This window comes from Pongo abelii, chromosome 9 (assembly GCF_028885655.2).
Source record: "Pongo abelii isolate AG06213 chromosome 9, NHGRI_mPonAbe1-v2.0_pri, whole genome shotgun sequence".
Classification (NCBI taxonomy): domain Eukaryota; kingdom Metazoa; phylum Chordata; class Mammalia; order Primates; family Hominidae; genus Pongo; species Pongo abelii.
The window spans coordinates 95,116,514-95,135,073 of record NC_071994.2 but is presented as its reverse complement, the minus strand read 5'-3'; the positions used below and the strand labels follow the sequence as shown (position 1 = coordinate 95,135,073).

Here is an 18,560-nt window from a genome sequence, read left to right as displayed (position 1 = left end):
TAGAAGTACTCTGTTTTTTTTCAGGATTCTTTATCCACATTCTTTTTTTCTCAAGTTTCCCACATAAACTTTATCATCTCTATGGTAAAAATAAGATAACAGAAACAGCCCTTCATAATTAAATACATGCATAGTATTTGTTCTCATTACTATTATTATTCAAATAATTTAGGGCAGTATAGTTCTGTGCAGGCTTCTCAAACTTGGATTGACAGCAGTTACAATAATGATTCTTAAAGTTCCTAGGTAAACAAAGATGAAATCTGGAGCATGAGCCCTTTCCCCATCTGTAACGGCCCCAGGCCACCCTAAGTAAGCATGCAATCTAAGCAAAAACAAAAAACAAAACAAACAAACAAAACCTGCTTGCTATGCAAACGAAATTTCAAGATACCCTCAGTTCCTCTTCTAACCAGATTGCCCCCTCTGATTCCCTATGTGGACATTCCAGAGGTGTCTCTGAGTATATACTGGGAGCAACTTTTGGGTGATCAATTTTACTTAAAGATTTAGGGGAGAAAATTTAAGTGCTTTGATGACTAAGTAAGTTAATATGTTTCACATTTAAACAAACACATTATGGAACAGACTGCAAAATTAGCACAATTTTTGAAGAAAAATACTCAGCCCTCAAAGAAATCCACCTGATACTCATGTTCTATCTTTGGGCCCACACCCAGATTCTGAGAATATGAAACCCTCCTCCTTTCCCAGTATGGGGGCTGCTACTCTTAATGTTATTATCAACAATAGCTTTAGATTCAAATCCCAACCCTGCCAATTAAGGCCTATGACCTTGTTTCTGCTCCTAACCATGTATTTGTCACCTGTGAAATGATGATATTAATATCTACTTCATAGGACACAGGTGATGCCAGAACAAAAGTGCATATGCAAAGAGTATGATAAAGTAGATACTCAATAAATGATAGCTATTTTCTTCTTTCCCCACGCCACATTCCCCTTTTCCTACATGTTATTCAGGATCTCAGATAGTAATACTCAGAACTCCACCAAATACCACCTATAATTTCTCTTCAAGATGCTAAATTATTCTACCATCCAAAATCTAAAATATCTCATTCATTCATTGGACCAGTATTCACTGAGTATTTTTTGGAAGGACTATCTATGAGTGAAAGGGCTCAAGAGGCAAGACAGTGTATGTGAATACACTATTTCAGGTCACCATTCACAGATGACAGGTCTTCTGTGAAACCAAAGGCTATAAAGCCTTCTCGTTTGGAAGAAGGAGGGCAGCAACATCAAAACATGCTGGAATTCCAGGTAACTCCAGTGTGGTATAATATTCTCACCATTGTTCACTAGGATACTGGGGTCCAAATTTAGTTCTCATCAGAGATATTAATAATGATTAAAAGTTATATAAAAGTCCAAGAAAAATAAAGGAAAAGTCCCTAGTCCCAAACAGAGTCACCAAGTAGAAACTGTTCGAAATTGGTCACCAGTGTATCATCTACACAGCTTGCCTGTTTACTATCCAGTTGAATGGTAACATCGATTATACCATTTACACTCAGCACTCACAGACTGCTCCAGCCTGCCCGGAAATCTGCATGGAAGCAAAGGATCAAAATACCCTTTCATCTAAAGAACTGTGAATTAACTCTCTGCCTTTTTAATTACTCTCAATTACATTCCCACTATTTATAAGGATTTTTTCTTTTGCATAACAAAATCCAACTCTAATCAATATATGCAGTATATCCCAGCTGATTAGTATAATTCTTGCTCCACCATGATGCTGGAATTGTGCCAGCCTTACCTTGCACACAATTAAATGTCTGGTAATGCCTGCTGCTACCCAGCAGGCCTCATGAGTTAATAGGGAAAAAACGGGATTTACATTTGCCTCTATCAGCCCCTATGTGCCCTTGCTCCCTCTCATCTGCTTATAGACATGTGCGAAGTATGCCTGGAGAAATAAAGGCCTAAAACAATCACACAAAACTAAAAGGCATGGGAGCATGAGAAAAGGATCTCCAAAGTCTAACTTGTCATCTTCCCATTTCAGTAAATCTCTCTAGAAATAAGATATCCCTTTTCCTACCCACGATTCCAACACTGAACTGTGAGCAAATTCTAAGTACAAGAAAGATTCAGGGATATAGACTCGAATATTATGAATTATGTGCAGTGTACCTCCGAGTCAATTTTTAATAAACACATCATTTAATAAGAAATTAAGAGTATTACACATTTCTCATGCTCCTGTGGATTTGGTGTTAATGAGATTTTGTTTGTTAAACTCACAGAATAACAAAGTGTCTAAAAGACAGACACAGCCTTTTCCAATTTCTATTCATTCAGGGAATAGTCATTGAATATTTTTTGTAGTACGACATTCCCAAGACACGCACCTGCTCACATGTTGATTTCACCAGCCTGCCCCTCAAATAATGCCTATAGTGCAGTGTAATTGAACAAAAAAAAAAGGAGGGGGGGGATTTAAATTTTACAAGACTTGCATTTTTACCTATTCTATTATGAACTGTCAGATTACTTCATACATTCGCTTTACATAGACAAGCTTTATTATGTACCAGAAACTGTACCTCCAACCTTTAAAGAAAGATTTTCTTGCCTACAATGGTCACTATGGAGTGACCTATACCCCTGTGGGCCTCTGGGCCTCAGAATATACTGGAAAGCCTCAATCCCTTATGAGGTGTGTTGACTGTAACTTAGTGTAATAATAGTTACAGCACAGGTGTTTATGAATAATTTAATTTTCAAATAGAATTGAGAAAGGCTCCAAGGATTCTTACAATAATAACATCCTTACTTACGTGTTCTATGCTTTCTTGAGACACAAAGAACTCAGCACTGAGATATGCTCCTACCTCCCAGTCTATTTTGCCTTTGACTGTGAACATCAAATGCCATGAGAAGGTACTATTAGGTACATAACACCCTTATCATACATTCCTTGAAGACAAAGTGATGCTACTGAAAGGTGGCTGGACACCTGGATGCATCCAACATGCCTTCTTGATGTGTTCCCGACACTTGCTTAGAACATATAGGAAAGATCCAGAGCTTGAGCAGATCAGCCAATAAAGAGCATGCGTATTTATGCCTAGAGGATCTTTCCCTCAACTGTGAAATGTGGACCTCAGAAGTAATATATCTTTGCAGTACCAGAATCATAATGCAGTCTTAATACCTCAAAGGGATATTTTTCAATATTTGGTCATAGATGGTCAATTGTGGAAGTCCATAATCACTAACCAAGTTGAACATAAACAAATAGAGTCATTCAATTTTAAATATTAAATACCAGCAAGATCTAGCAATAAGAGTGGGAGACCAAAGGTTAACATGTTATCCCACTGAGCCCAGGGAATGATGGCCTATGGGAGAAATAGACACCCGCGCAGGTAATTTCATTACAAGGCATGTGAACAGTGCTGCAATAATACCACAAAGTGTAGGGGGACCTGAATGCAGAGATATGAAGAGACAATATAAGAGGTCAGGTGTAAGCAGTACCTTCAGGACAGCATAGAGCTCCAACCAGTGACTACAGGAGCTAGAGAGGGTTGGGAGGGATAAAGGGGCCAAGAAGTACCAAAGAGAGAAAAAGGCAGAAGGGCTGCAGAAGACAAGAGGCCCTGAGAGATGAGGGGCATTTCTCTGGATGCTCCAAAGGCTAGAAATGGGAGTGTCAGCAAAAGTACTGACAATGTCAGAGGTATGATTCTGGGTTGGACTGGCCTGGCCCTTCTGTCCAGAATTTTTTTTTTTTTTTTTTTTTTTGAGAGATGGAGTCTTGCTCTGCCACCCAGGCTGGAGTGCAGTGGCACAATCTTAGCTCACTGCAACCTCTGCCTCCTAGGTTGAAGCGATTCTCCTGCCTCAGCTTCCCAAGTAGCTGGGGCTACAGGCATGTGCCACCACACCCAGCTAATTTTTTTTTTTTTTTTTTGAGACGGTGTCTCACTGTTGTCACTCAGGCTGGAGTGCAATGGCACAATCTTGGCTCACTGCAACCTCCATCTCCTAGGTTCAAGAGATTCTCCTGCCTCAGTCTCCTGAGTAGCTGGGATTACAGGCACCCACCACCACACCTGGCTAATTTTTATATTTTTAGTAGAGATAGGGTTTCACCATGTTGGTCAGGCTGGTCTTGAACTCCTGACCTTGTGATCCACTGGCCTCGGCCTCCCAAAATGCTGGATTACAGGCATGAGCCACCGTGCCCGGCAATTTTTGTGTTTTTTAGTAGAGATGGAGTTTCACTATACGTTGGCCAGGCAGGTCTCGAACTGCTGACCTCAGGTGATCTGCCTGCCTCAGCCTCCCAAAGTGCTGGGGTTACAGGCGTGAGCCACCACTCCTGGACCAGAAATTCTTAAACTTTAACATTTCCTCAACATCTCCATAAACTAGGTGGACATTTCTGTTTTTTCTCATTCTAGTTCCATCTTCTCCCTTTATTTTCCCCTCTGATGCCGCTTCTCGTCAAAGCAGTACTGAGGGAGAAGGTCAAACTCTTTCATTTTATTATATATTTGAACAAAAACATATTTCCAATATGTATACACTCTTGCATCTCTTTGAGAAATTTAATATACAAAATCTAAACTTAAAAAACAGATAAATGTAAGAGAGACAAATTGTTCTTTACTTTATAAAAATAATTTGCCACATCTGTTTAAATAGTGTATTTTCCCTAGTTGAAAGCATTTAAGATGTGATTTGTTTTGAAAAATGTCATTTACACTCAATGTTTAAAAACATATCTATTGTATAAAGAACAATCTAGGTTTATTCACTTGGATTATTATAGTAACCACTGATGAGCTGTATGAAAGTGATAAATCTCAAAATACCTGCATCTCCCTCTTTCTCTTTGGAGATGAGGTAAAATATGTTATTAATACTACCTATTTAACAAAAATATGCAGAATGTAAACTGAATACAACATGTGCACTGCTGAATACAACTTAGGAATAAAGTGATTAATGCAAGTTATTACACTTACAAAATGTACACTTCCAAATAAAAGAAGATTATCTAATTATCATATAATTCAACAAGATCTAGGGAACTGATCTGGCAATATAATATGTTTTGTCTTACATTTCCCATTCAATTGTTCAATTGCCTAGATTGCCCAATTTCCTCATTGTAGCAGTTGTCTTCTGAATATAAATATAAGTCCCACTGTTAATCCAGGGACTTCCAAGCAGATGATGTCACTTCAGTTCACCATCTTACTGACTTAGGATTGCACATACATTATGACTTATACTTATTTAGCTGAACATCACTCAGGGGAGGAAGCTAACTTTTGAAGGGTCAGCCACCACATTTATTTAATATGCTCCACGCAAAAATCAGTCCAAGATAATAGGAGCACTCTTAGTACACTTTGCCAACAACGACACGGGCCTGAAGAACCCAGCACACGCCACCAAAAAGACCAACAATGTAATGTGTACTTAGTTCAACCAGACTGTGAATGATCTGCTATGTCTACAGGAAAGATGGAATGCTAGATTACTTTAAATAGCTCTGACTTAGAGAACATACCTATGAAGATGAGGAATTAAAAAATCTTATAAAAGTAGCTGTTCACATTAATACCAGTATAGGAGACAGCCAAAATCTAAGTCATAAACAGGTAATGAAAAATCCTCAAGGACTAACTGAACTGTGTTTCTCCCTACCTCACTTGTCAACATTCCCAAGTTCTCTCTTTACTAACTGCAGTACTTTCAGGCACTTATAATCATCAAATGCAGTTCAAAAAGAAATATATCCAACAACAAGAATATTAAAAAAGAATTTCAATCTTCTGTATGATTAGAAACTGTTTCATGCCAACAGTCAGGAATAAAAAGGATTTAAACTAATAAACCATTAACTGAAAAGGATGTAGAGAAATGTGAATTTAAATGTAAATTCTGCTATCAGGTAAATACAATATAAAGCTAGTAGTTATAAAGAGGAAGTTACTCTAATTATTTCTAAGTTGCTAGACCAAAAATTCCACAATAATCATTCTACCTCCCAATTGTTGTTTTCCAGAGGTACTGAGTTTTGCCTAATGCTTTGGTGATGCTTCATAATGTTTACAAGACACCATGCGTCCACTCCATGGAAATAATCATCAATGAGAGAAGCAACATCATCCTAATCAGCTGCACAGTTAAAAAAAAAAAAAAAACCGACATCACTGAAGTCAAGAAGCACAAAATGACAAATGGTCAAGTTCCAACAGCTAAAAAGATCCAAGACATTATGAGCTTTTAATGAGTGAAACATGCCATGAGAAAGAGACCTTCTGTCAATAAATCCAAATCCTTGTTCACTAATTAAACCATCTCATACAGTGTCTGAATATGTAGACACCAGACTTCAACATGTCTTAATTATATTCAATTCCAGGCATATTTTTCCATTTAATTGACATTCTGAAATACCTTTACAGTCCTATCAGATAGGTACCAAATTCTCAAGAGAGATTACCACACACTTCTGAATTCTTATTCATTTGATTGAAACTGTTATTAGCAAAGTTTTTTTTTAAGTGGAAAGTATGGGAAAGATTCACACCCCATTCTATCCATAACACGGGCGATGTTAAAGTCATCTGCATTTGGCCCACTTTCATGTGTACATTTCTTTGCAGTGAAGTTCTCCATAGCCAGGCCAATCTGATAAAACCCTAGCTGCAAAATCCACCCTACCATGGGACGGTACCACATGAATCACATAACACACTGCTCACCCAATCACAACAGCAACTGCCATCATTAAGCCATCACTTAGAACCAACAGAGAATTTCACACCACAATCAAAAATAGATTTCAGATGTCCAAAATATTGATCACACAGACTTAAAAAATCAACAAAATGTCATGTGTGATAAATGCTCTAGGTTTCAAAAAAGACCAAGCTGATCCTGCTACCAAGATATAGCCTCATTTTGCTTTGAAAGAAAACACACACAGACTTACATAGAATTTATCTGATTAAAAAAACCCTGATATTTATACTGTCATTAAGCACATTTGTCACTAAACTTAATCTGTGTCATCTGGCATACTCTTAGATGTTTACAATTATCAAATAATGTTCAATGATATTTAGTAGCATTAATAATTTGGGGCTTATCTCAAAATATAAAACATCAATAGCTGCTCCAGAGTGCTCACTTTTTGACCTTCCATTGTACTGAAAAGGCTACAATTTTTATTAGATTGTTTGGAATTTAATTTAGTTGAAGTCCTGAAGTTACAATTAAACTTCCACTTAACCTTTCATATCTGTGCCTCATTCAACAGCTGGGCTTATCTCCAACATCTCAAAAAGGAAAAGAAAGAAAGAATTAACTGAAATATTATTTGTAACTGCTCTGAAAAGTACAAGAAGGATCAAGTAATAGAGAACGTCCAAGGTAAAAGTCTGCCTTTTTACTCACATTCTGGAAGCTAATGTTACTTTGTAAGCCATTTTTAAAAAATTTTTTTAAGGTTAAAAACCAAGCAACAGATCTAAATGATGAATACCTAAAGGACAGAACACCTCAGAGTGTTCTGTGACAAAGTTAACCCTGAGATTCATAACTAAGTCTCAAACATAGGAAAACAGAGGACTAAGAATACACCATGTGCACCTGCATGCAGGCTCCCAGACACATTCAAAAATCCTAAAAGTTACCTTTGAAATTGGGGGGTGGGAGACCACAACGGGATAGTGGAGAAAGGACATGAATAAATTCTGAAGTCTTCTCAAAATATTAACTAACATTCCGACAGCCCATTTTGCCTGCCCCATGAATATGTTCTTCCAAAAAGGAGCTCTGCCCTGCCCCCTGACAAATGAAGGAATTAATTTATTTCGTAGTGCCTTGCATACGTTAGGGCTGTAGTAAGAATTATTAAATGGAATTATATTCACTTTAATAACTTACACTCCTTTTAAAAGTTTACTCCACCTCACATTAATCTCTCCCTCCTCCTTGAGGCTCCGGTTCATAGACATTCTTTTGTCGATTAATAAACATTTTTAGATGTGACTTCTAGTATATACACACAGGCATCTCTCATTTTCTCAATAAACAGCACGAAGCAGAAGCAATGGATATATTTTACTATTCTTTGAATCTTGCCCACTGTCTTGTGAAAGAGGTAGAATCAGTAAATATCACTGAAAAGAACTTTAAAATAATTTTTTTAAAAAATAAATAACACGGCTGAGGACGCTGGCTCATGGCTCTAATCCGAGCACTTTGGGAGGCCGAGGGGGCGTGGATCACTTGAGCCATGAGTTCGAGACCAGCCTGGCCAACATGGTGAAACACCCCGTCTACTAAAAATATAAAAATTAAGATGGCATGGTGGTATGCGCCTGTAATCCCAGTTACTTGGGAGGCTGAGGCACAAGAATCACTTGAACCCAGGTGGCGGAGGTTGCAGTGAGCCAAGAACACGCCACTGCACTCCAGCCTGGGCAATGGAGCGAGACTCTGTCTCTAAATAAATAAATAACAAAAACAAAACAGGGAAAATAGAGGAGAAAGCAAGGCATTTTTTAAAGAGAAAAAATAAATTATTTTAAATCCATGTGACTTTACAGAATTTTAAAAAGGGATATATTTCAGATGTACAAAGGCAAAAGTTAAAGAAACAACTTTCCTTTATTTAAAAGTCTATAATTCACAGTTTTGGAATCCCGGAAGAGCAGAACGTTGAAATACTAACAACTGCTCAAGGACTCCTCTCAGGGTCCCCTGTATGACTTTTCCGCCCAGGGTAGGCAACACCTTCAACAATGCGTTGTTCAAGGAAGGACAATCCTTGTGGCCCTCCTCACACCTCCTCTACGTTCTCCACATTCATATATATCTATCTGGTGAAGGAAGTAATACTTTGTTTATGTGAAGAGTTTAATTCATTAAGTTCTGAAATCTGTTTTCTATTTTCTATCATCATGCCAGTTAATCCATTCTCAAATTTTCACCCCTTCCACTTAGCAGAAAAAAAAAAAAAGAAAGAAAGAAAATCTAAGTCCTGGAATATGCTAAAATTAAGACTAACCTGAAAATGCCATTCCAATTCAGAATTGCTAGAATGGGTCATTTGTCACTATTACATGTAACTGATAGCCTATTTTGGTAGACCAGAAACTGGCTTGAAGCCACTAGACAAGTGTCAAATATGTTCTCAATAAATTCAGTCTGTGTCACTAAGCTGAATTTCTTTTTCAAGAAAAGGCAGCCTTTCCTGAAAATTATTCTTAGAAATTTGGAGAAAGGGAGGCAATGTAAAAAAAAACAAAAAAACAAGGAAAGGAATAAAGCTTATTAAAAGAGTAGATACCCTGCAATTGACAGAAAACTCAATAAGTTTGAGAAGCCTGTAGAATTAAATTGACCAAAACACAGAAAAGATATTTACTCTCTGAGTCTTCCCAGAGAAAGTTGTCACACTGTGGTGATCCTCAAGAGGTCAGGATATATTAAAAAACAAAGACCCACTCCTCACAATTTGGGTAGAAAGATGCTGACAATGACATATTCAACAATTAGAGATCAAAAAAGCATTGCAGAAAATTTCACCAATAAGTAAAACTGCATACACAGGAGTTGTGCTTCCTTTAATGTTTTTAAGACCATGCATATCTGTAGAAATCAGAGGCTCTGCTAACTCTATGAAGGAATTGGGCAGAACACAAATCCTTCACTCTAAGTCTGTCAGATCCCTTTCTTTTAAATTTCCATTCCAATTCTAATGTTTGCCACAATCAGCAAAGAAGTGGTTCATCAATAGTCCTTCTTCAGCAATCAAAGGAAATCAATTCAAATGGACAGGCCCACCTGCTCCCATCAGATGATCCCTACTCAAGGCTCCTGCAGAAGAAAAAAAAGGAAAACCTGGGGATGACCCCACAATGGAAAAAAAAATCAAATATCCTCATTACTATCTTTTCCTTCTTGCCCTAGAGGAAAAAGCCAACCCACCAGGCAACTGGACAGATGTGAGCTATGAAGGAATGCCATACCCAAACGCCACAACTGTAAAATAAAGCCACAATGGTCCTTTATGCTTTGTGAGCTATTAATATAGCATAACAACACAACAGCCACCAGGAGCACTCTTCAGACCTGCTGGTAATGACTAAATACCCTCTCCTGCCTGGTAATTGCCTACTTCTTTCTATTTGACATAATTCATCAGCCAGATTAGCTAAGGTCATTCAGGATCGCACGAAGAAGAAAGCAGGGATGATAACATAACCTGACACATCAAAATGTTCTTCTATGAGCAGCCTGAAGAGCCATAGCTTTACAAAAGCTGTGGGCTAGCAAAATAACCATATAGCATACAGGTCAGTGGGTATCCACTGTTTATTGCTACTCATTTCATTTTTGAGTAGCTCAGCACAACTGTAATTGCTAGTTAACAGACAGACTGGGTCCTATTTAAAAAATCCCCAAAATGACTCTGCCAGGGACCAGAATAAATAAAATTTGAAAGAAAGATTTCTAAGAGGCTTGAGAGCCAGTCGCTGGTCAACAAACACTGGCTGTGAAAATCCTGCAGCGACAATAGATGGAGCCAGCCCAGCAGCTGACTGATTTCTGATCTCTGAGCCAGCTGCCTTTCATGTGGAGTTCTCTGTGTGATTCAGATGATATGAAGACATTATAACTGGACAGTTCTGGGAACTTTCTCATCCCAGTGCACTGTGCACAGAAACTGGCCCCAGCATCACTCATTGTTCAAGTTCCAAAAAGGCAACAACTGAGATTCATGATTGAATATCAACATTCGGTTTAATTCTAAGAGACAACTTTTCTCCTTATAAAATGTTAAAAAAAAAAAAACTTCCCCCACTCCAACCCTATTAAATAAGAAGCACATCAAAGTGCTAAAGTTATTATGCTTTTTTTTTCTTTGTCTCTTAGAGCCCTGGTTTCCTTGGCTGTTCCTTATTCTCTCACTGTTCAATTGCTCCAATTTAGGAATAAAGAAAAAAAAAGAAGAAGAAGAAAGAAAGAAAAAAAGCAGAAGCAGTTGGCTTTGTGCAATTTCTAGGATTCTGAAGAATCTCAATCTCTCAAATCTCTTCTCTCTTCTCTCCTCCATCCCCTCCTCCCTTCCTTTCCTTCTCAGATTCAAATCTCCACGTCACACCAGAACATCATTCAAGCATTCAGTAAATGTGAAGAGTTCAGTGCCTGCTGGTGGAGAAGAAATCTGGGCTCTGTTTGAGGATACTGGATACTAAGATGTGGGCACCTCGGTCCTCAATTCCTAGATGGCGGGCTTCCCCTTTCCACCACCTGAGTTTGCCGCCTGGATCCGGGCAAAGTCGTCTGCAGTCTTTCTGGCCGCTTCTCTGTCTCTCTGCTTTTATTTTAACTCAGCCTGGGCGCAATCAGAGAATCTAATCCTAGCAACAAAGCCAGGAGCACAAATCCACCGTGATGAACTGGTCGGCCTGCTCCCCCGCCCCTTCCTGCCACTACCCCGGACTCGCCTTTGAAAAGACTAGCGTCGGGGCCAGAAAATTAATATGTCCGAGGCAAGGAGGAGAAAAGCGGCAGAATACAAGTGGCCACGAGCGGTTTGGGTTTTGTTGCTGTTTATATGTATATTTTAAACACCAAGGCCCCACGCCCAGGAACCCCAGCCGCTCAAGCCCCGGGTGGGCGCGTCGCACCTCCCCAGGCACTGCCCAGACAACTCGCCCCCTCCCCCTGGGCGCCCTCCCTAGTCTGGCTGGGGCCGGGGCGGGTTGGGGGAGGTTCTCGCGGGTTTGTCTGACACTTGTAAATGGAAGTGGGATCCAACTTGGAAAACAAACGCGCCAGAGTCTGGGGGCGGAGAGGAGCGGGAGGAGAGGAGAGGGGAGAGGGGGGAAAAAGACTTCAATCATTAGCGTGGTCCCAGCGTCCCTCCCTCCCGCCGCGGCTGCTGCAGGTTCGCCCAAACCCGAAGTTGAGTCCCATTGGGCGCGCGGCGGCGGCGGGATGGAGCTGGAGCTCCCGGCCGAGGCGCTAGGAGTCCACCAGATTCCGCGTGCCAGAGCCACCAGCCGCCCACGCTCCGGGCCGCAGGCGCCACTCCCTCCCGGGAGCCTCTCCTAGTCCTTCACGGAGACCTCGCAGGGTCTCCGCAGCCTCCCCGCCCCCAACGTCCATTCCGGGGACCCCTCTCCACCGCCTGGTTTGAGCCCATTATTCCAGCGAGCTGCAGCCTCAGGATGTCGCCGCCAGCACACCCACACCCCGGGAGCGCCCCTGTTCCTCTCATCCCGAGCAACCCAAGCGGCTCTCTTAGCTCGCAGCCAAAATCCGGCCACCCCTGCATCCTTGCCCCAAGCACGCCCCCGCCACCCCCCGCCCACAAGAGGAGAACGGTGGAAAGTGAATAAAAGTTGCTTTCCGCAAAGCCTAATCATGTTCAATGTTAAACCATCTCGGAAAGCACACGCGACAAAAGTCAACGAGAGAGGAGAGGAGGGAATTCAGATCACAGCACAGCTAAAAATATCCGGGCTCGCCATCACGCAAGCCGGGGGGCCAGATGCACTTTAGCTCAGCGACTCCCACTGGCGGAATCCTCGCGCTCACCGCGCGCCGCGCCAAGATGGTCCAGGCCACCTCTACTGCCTCCCCGCCAGCGCCCCTCAGCCCCCTACACTTGCCCTGCACACACACTGGCCTGTAGAGGGGATGTACCCCGCACCGCTCGGGAGTGGGGCCTGAGCTCGGAGCTGGTGCCCCTGGCGTTCTCGCCCCCAATCCGGAGACAGCTCCTCCGCACTCCTGGGACGGTCAGACCCGCGCTGCTTTCTTTTCAAAGACAAGCAGCCTTCCCACACGCCCGCCAAAAATCATGCACTCTCGCAAAGCATTCCGGTTCCCTCTCCTTGTCAAGATAGCAGGGATAGTCTCTGTCCCCAACCACTCCGTAAATGATGTCGCCCCCAGTCGAAGAGCCGCCGCCGCCGTTCACTACATCTCACCCTGACCACAAGCCCCGCAAGCCCGAGTCAGGCGTGGGGAACGGACCCGCAGACTGGTAACCTTTCCCTTTCCTAGCGAAAGTGGAGGCCGGGCTCCCTCTCTGCGCCGCGCCTCGCCTAGCGATGACCCAACTTGCACCTCCGGGTCCCCTAAGTACATCATCCATCGGCATCTGAACATCCCCCACTGCGCCCGAGAGGCACCGGCTGCCAAGCAGGCTCGCCACCTGAACCTTCTCATCCACCTGCAGGGGCGGCTGGGAGCCGGGGATGGGTGCACTGATCCGCAACCCCCCCTCGCAACCCCTCCCCAAATCCTCAGCCCCAAACTTGGCCAACTCTCCGTGTAAACCTCCCGGCTCCCGCCGCAGGGCCAAGCCACCCTCTTCTCCTGTTTGCAGCGGTAGCAAGGGCGGCTCGGGGCTGCGCGGAGGTTGGAACTTTACAAGGTGAAAAGTTTCCCCCACGCGCTCCGTCGGCTCTCGCCTCCCGAGCCCACCTCGCAGCCCATTTGCACCCAGCAGCTGAGGCTGTGCTGCGGCCGGCGCGCTCCAGCCGGTGCACCACGCAGCCAAATCATCACGCTACAAATCCCCACGCACCCTTGCCTCCGCTGGCGATCCACGGCTCTACGAGACGCTTCCCCCGTGGTCTTCCTCACCCGGTGCTCGGCGCTCTTGCTCTGGGCCAGCCGGCCCCCCGGCTGCTGCCGCCGCAGTGCCCAGCGCGCGCTAGCCGGGACTGAGGCCGCGAGCAGAAGCGTTCTGCGCTCGGGACGCCGCCGCCGCCGCCGCTGCCGCCAACGCCGGGGGTTCGCAAGCAGAGGAGGGGAGCCGAGGGGAAGAGAACAGCAGCTGGAGAAGAGGGACGCGGGGCGCGAGATCCCAATCCGCAGCCCAGTTCACAGCGCAGCCTGCGGAAAGGAGCGCCGGCTCTCCTGTCTGCTTCGAGCTGCAGCCGCCGCCGCTACTGCTCGCCGCTTGGCTGCTCCGGGCTCCCCATCACAGCCGACGCCGACGCACGGCCAAGCCCCTCTCCCGTCTCCCCCTCGCGCTTCTCTCTCGCAGTCTCCTCCTCCCAAACCGCGAGCGAAAAGGGCGAGGGGGAGAGGAGCCTGGGCGGCGGGGATGACTAGCGATCTAGGAGCGTGGCGCAGGGGAGAGGGGGCGCGCGGGAGGGGGCGGCGGAGGAGGCGCGGCGAACTGGAGGGCATTCCCGGCGCCGGGCCTGGAAGCGGCTAATTTTAGAGCTCGAGTCTTCCCTCAGCCCTCTGGGGCTCTAGGATAACACCAACGTACTTTCCTGCCGCGGGGAGAGGGTGGTGCTTGCTGGCTTGGGAGAGCTTTCGCACACTGCGTTGAGTCTCAGCCGCACCACAGCCCTGTGAAGACAGAGAACGCGTTACTCTCCTGGGACAAAGAGGAAACTGAGGCGCATCGAGGTTAACATGGTTTATATAACGTCCCAAGGCTAGTTTGTAGTGTGAAGATTAAATCATCAAATGCCGTGCCTCTGGACTAAAAATGTGCCTCCCAGTGAGGGCTCCTACGACTTTCCTAAACATTGAGATCCTGGGGTCATCCCATTGCCTTGTGGAGGAGGGAACTAGACTAAGCAGCTAACGTGGTCCAATCTCTTTACTCTTCCTGTGCCCCCAATATGTTTTAAACATTTTTTGTTTTAATGGAGGACAGGGACTCTGAAGGGGTGGATGATTGATTTGGGGCTTGATGATTGCATCTCCACCCTGTCAGCCCTCCTGGTCACTTCTGCAGCACCCACCCAAGTCCTAGGACCCCCTAACTACACGCCCTCCATTCCCACACTGCCCGGGTGGAGAGGGGACTCCGCTCATTCCCTGCTCTGTGTATCCTCACACTTTTGCCCTTCTTTTCCTCCCAGCAGAGAAGCAGCCTTAACCCTCTCCACTCGCCACCCACACACACACACACACACACACAGAGAGAGAGAGAGAGAGAGAGAGAGGGAGAGAGAGAGAGCTCAACTCACATCTGTCTCTAAGGCAAGCACAGCTGGCGCATTTCCTCCTATGCTCTCTATCGGGCACTTTCTCCCCAACTCTACCATTGGCACCAGGAGAAAGGGACCCCAGGACTGCAGATCTCTTCCCCAGAGGAAATCGTTACTTTTTTTTAAAACACGAAATTCTCTTTGGAGGGCGAAGTGGGGCTGCTTCTAGAGGGCTATGTGCTCAATCACTAGAGCAAGCGCTTTAAAAAGCCGATTGAGTTTACCTTTCTGGCCTTCGCGCTCCCAGCCTGGGACCTCTGCCCTGTTCACAGCTACACAAAGGCCTCGCCACGCCCCACGGGTGGAAAGTTCCCCTTGAAAGCCTCTAGCAGCCTCGCTGCCTTGACTGCCACATAAAGCACCCGGCATGCTCTGGTCATTGCGCCCTGAGAGTTTAATGTGAATACTAAGGAACAGTGACAGCTCCTCATACATCAGCTAATTCGGGGGTAATAAGCATGATGTTACCAAGGGCTTCATTGTCACGGAAGGCCAGAAGATAGGTCTGGAATGAAGGAAACCACTAACAGGGCTAGGAAAACTTACCTGCTCTCCAAAATGTTAGCATCTGATTAATTTTATTCTGATTTTAGTTTTATTCAGCAGCTTTCTAAGGCACTAAAAGTTTATAGTCATATAAATATGTCCCTGGCATGGCATTTTCCTTGTGACAGAATGCAGCTAACTTTGCATCAAAGGTTTCAATGAATCAATGTATTTCCCACCTGAGTGCTTCTAGGGATGTGCTGAAACGAGTTGGCTCCTGCAGCCAGGCACTTTGGGTAGAGTCGGCTGGTGGTGGTTTGGCCACTGGGATGCTCAAGGAGGGAGTGCTGGCAAGGGGGCCAGGCATCTTCTACCTTCTGCCTGGGAAGACTGCCAGGTGATTGGAGGAGTGGCCACTTCTGCTGCTGGTGTAGCTCCTGGATTTCAGCTTCTCCAAATGTTCTTTAATGCCTCAGAGGTGCCTTAGAGATAAGTACAGAAATCTGTTTAAATTTCAGCCTCCCCATCTCTAGGCAGTACATACATAATAAACAGTCTCTACTCCCAGGGCTGACATAAGCCATTATAGCCTGTGGGTAAGAGACTTCCTGCAAAAATAGTAGAGTGGTTTATCTAATGGGACACTCCTCTGGTCATTTTAGATTTGCATAGCATTTACTATTCATTGTGCTAATAATTCTGATTGTATAAGAAGACTGTATTTTTTTTAAAAAAGTGCTGGCCAGACACAGTGGCTCATGCCTGGAATCCTAGCACTTTGGGAGGCCAAGGCTGGATGACCACTTGGGGTCAGGAGTTCAAGACCAACCTAGGCAACATATCAAGGCTCCACCTCCTCAAAAATTAAAATTAGGCAAGTGTAGTGTCTACATATAGCTACTTGGGAGGCTGAAGCAGGAGAATCACTTGAGCCCAGGAGTTTCAGGTTACAGTGAGCTATGATTGCCCCATTACACTCCAGCCTGGCTGATAGATTAAGACTCTTTAAAAAAAGGTGATGTGGCTGGGGGGAGGGGTGCTACTGTGTGTCAGTACAGTGGAAGGCACAGAGTTGATAAAACAGTGAGCTTTATGAAAGTCAAGAATCTGTCATATTTACATTTCTATCCCTGCATAAAGCCTGGCACACTCAATAAATATTAGTACATATTCAATAAATATTCAAATAATTAACAAATGGTGAAAACTTGAGAATCTTCTATCAGACCCAATGATTATGGTATGTAGGACATTGAAGTCCTCATAGGAAAGGAACCTAAAAAATAAAAAAATTGCAAATCTATAATAAAATCATATTACTTGCCATGTATCACAGCCTCCATACACCACTTCAAATCATCTGGGCCTTACCTGTTGCTTTTAGCCACCACAGGAACAGCCAGTTCTAAGTGGGCTCTAACCAGCTTCACACAGGTATAATCTGAAAGTGCTTTGCTCTAGGCTCCCCTTGCATCTTACCCCTACCCAGGGCTTTTTAGTTGAAGTTACAATGTGAACCAAAACCTAGAAGCCTGAGAGATTAAAGAGCCTATGGTGGGAGCCCATGGATAAATACTCCTCTTTCCATCTGCAAGGAAAGGATTCAGAAATGTGTTCCATGGAGCTTCTCTGGTGGTCTTTGCTAAACAAAGCAGCCATTCTCCTGAAGCAACGGCCAGCTTGATAACACATCCTTGTACTGGCGCTCCATCCTTCCCTGGTTCTCCCCATCTGTTCCTCACATGCTTCCTGGGATCACACTTCCCAAATAAAATATTTTCAGCAAGTCCTTGTATCATGCTCTATTTTCTGGCAATCTCAGGCTAAAACACCTACGACTAATGCTAAATACTTACGTCAAGGAATGGCCAAATGATTTTTCAAACTGCCCTATGAGGATTTTACTTTTAAACAAACGTGTACCCAAGGACACCTGTGTTGGGGACCCATTGTACAGCTAGAAGTTTTCTGAATCAATTTCAACTTAGACTGCAAGGTTTATCAAAAAGTAAGTAATTAAAATATGCTAATTTGAATGTACATATATGTAATTAAAACTCAAAACAGTAACTACAGGAATTTTTTAGAACTTAGACCAAAATGATCTTGTTACAGAGGAATATTTTATCACTGACATTTTTTAGAATTGCAACTACAAAGTAATACTAAAAAAAAATACTGATTTTCTTTTCAAATTCTCTACAGATAGTGCTCCCACCCACCCGTTTGCCTGCTTGCTGTGCAGACCTCTCCAACTGGCCCACCCTTGGTATACCACTAATTGTACTTGCAGGTGGCCTTCTTTGCCACTCAACTATCCTAAGGCTGATCAATTTCAATCCCTCTTATTTTTGAACAGCAACCAAACCAAACTTGGACACACTGAACTACTCTATTTTCGGCAAGCAAATTGTCCTACTAACTGTCTTTATCCTTTGGGAAACTCCTTCTATGCCCCTGTTTTGGCTACTGCTCTTTCTTCTCTTTGGCTGCACAGAGAATAAACGTAATGTCAGAGACTCATTTTTAACACATCTATAATTCTATGTTCTTTAGGCCACTCCTTTTTCTCTTTCTTACTCATTTGTTCATTCACTCACCCATTCATCTATTCAAAAATTATTTTTGAGCAGCTGTGTACTTGACTCTCTGCTAAGTGTCGGGGATGTAATGATTAGCAAAAACCGATGAGATATTTACCCTCATAGATCTTTGGGCCAGTGGAGAAGTCATTAATCAAATGATCAAACAAAGAGAAGCGAAAGTGAGAAGGGCTACAACTGGATGATTCAAGTGGTTTAGTTAGCACCACTGCCATTCCAGTGAGGGGGAATTTTTATTCATCTCTAATTTATTTACAAGCTAAAGTTCAACACGAACCATGACTAATGAGCATAAAGGATATTTAGTGTTACACCTATTATATGTTTTGACATAATGTTATAAATAAGGGCAAATGTTATCAGGTAACAAGGTATGAATAGTACCAGGATCCCACTTCATCATCTTTAGCAAAATTTTCATCCACCCTCT

At 43.6% G+C, this 18,560-nt stretch overlaps 1 protein-coding gene across 4 annotated transcripts in view; it reads right to left on the bottom strand.

Annotated features, from left to right (window-relative positions):
- FAT3 (FAT atypical cadherin 3) overlaps positions 1-14,376 on the bottom strand; it is a 673,325-nt gene extending 658,949 nt beyond the window's left edge. Inside the window, exon 1 of one of the 4 annotated variants that reach the window (XM_054524904.2) lies at positions 14,309-14,376. The gene's annotated coding sequence lies outside the window, so the exon portion shown is untranslated. The other 3 variants (XM_054524910.1, XM_054524913.1, XM_054524912.1) reach the window with 3 other exon arrangements.
- Positions 14,377-18,560: the final 4,184 nt, after the last annotated feature.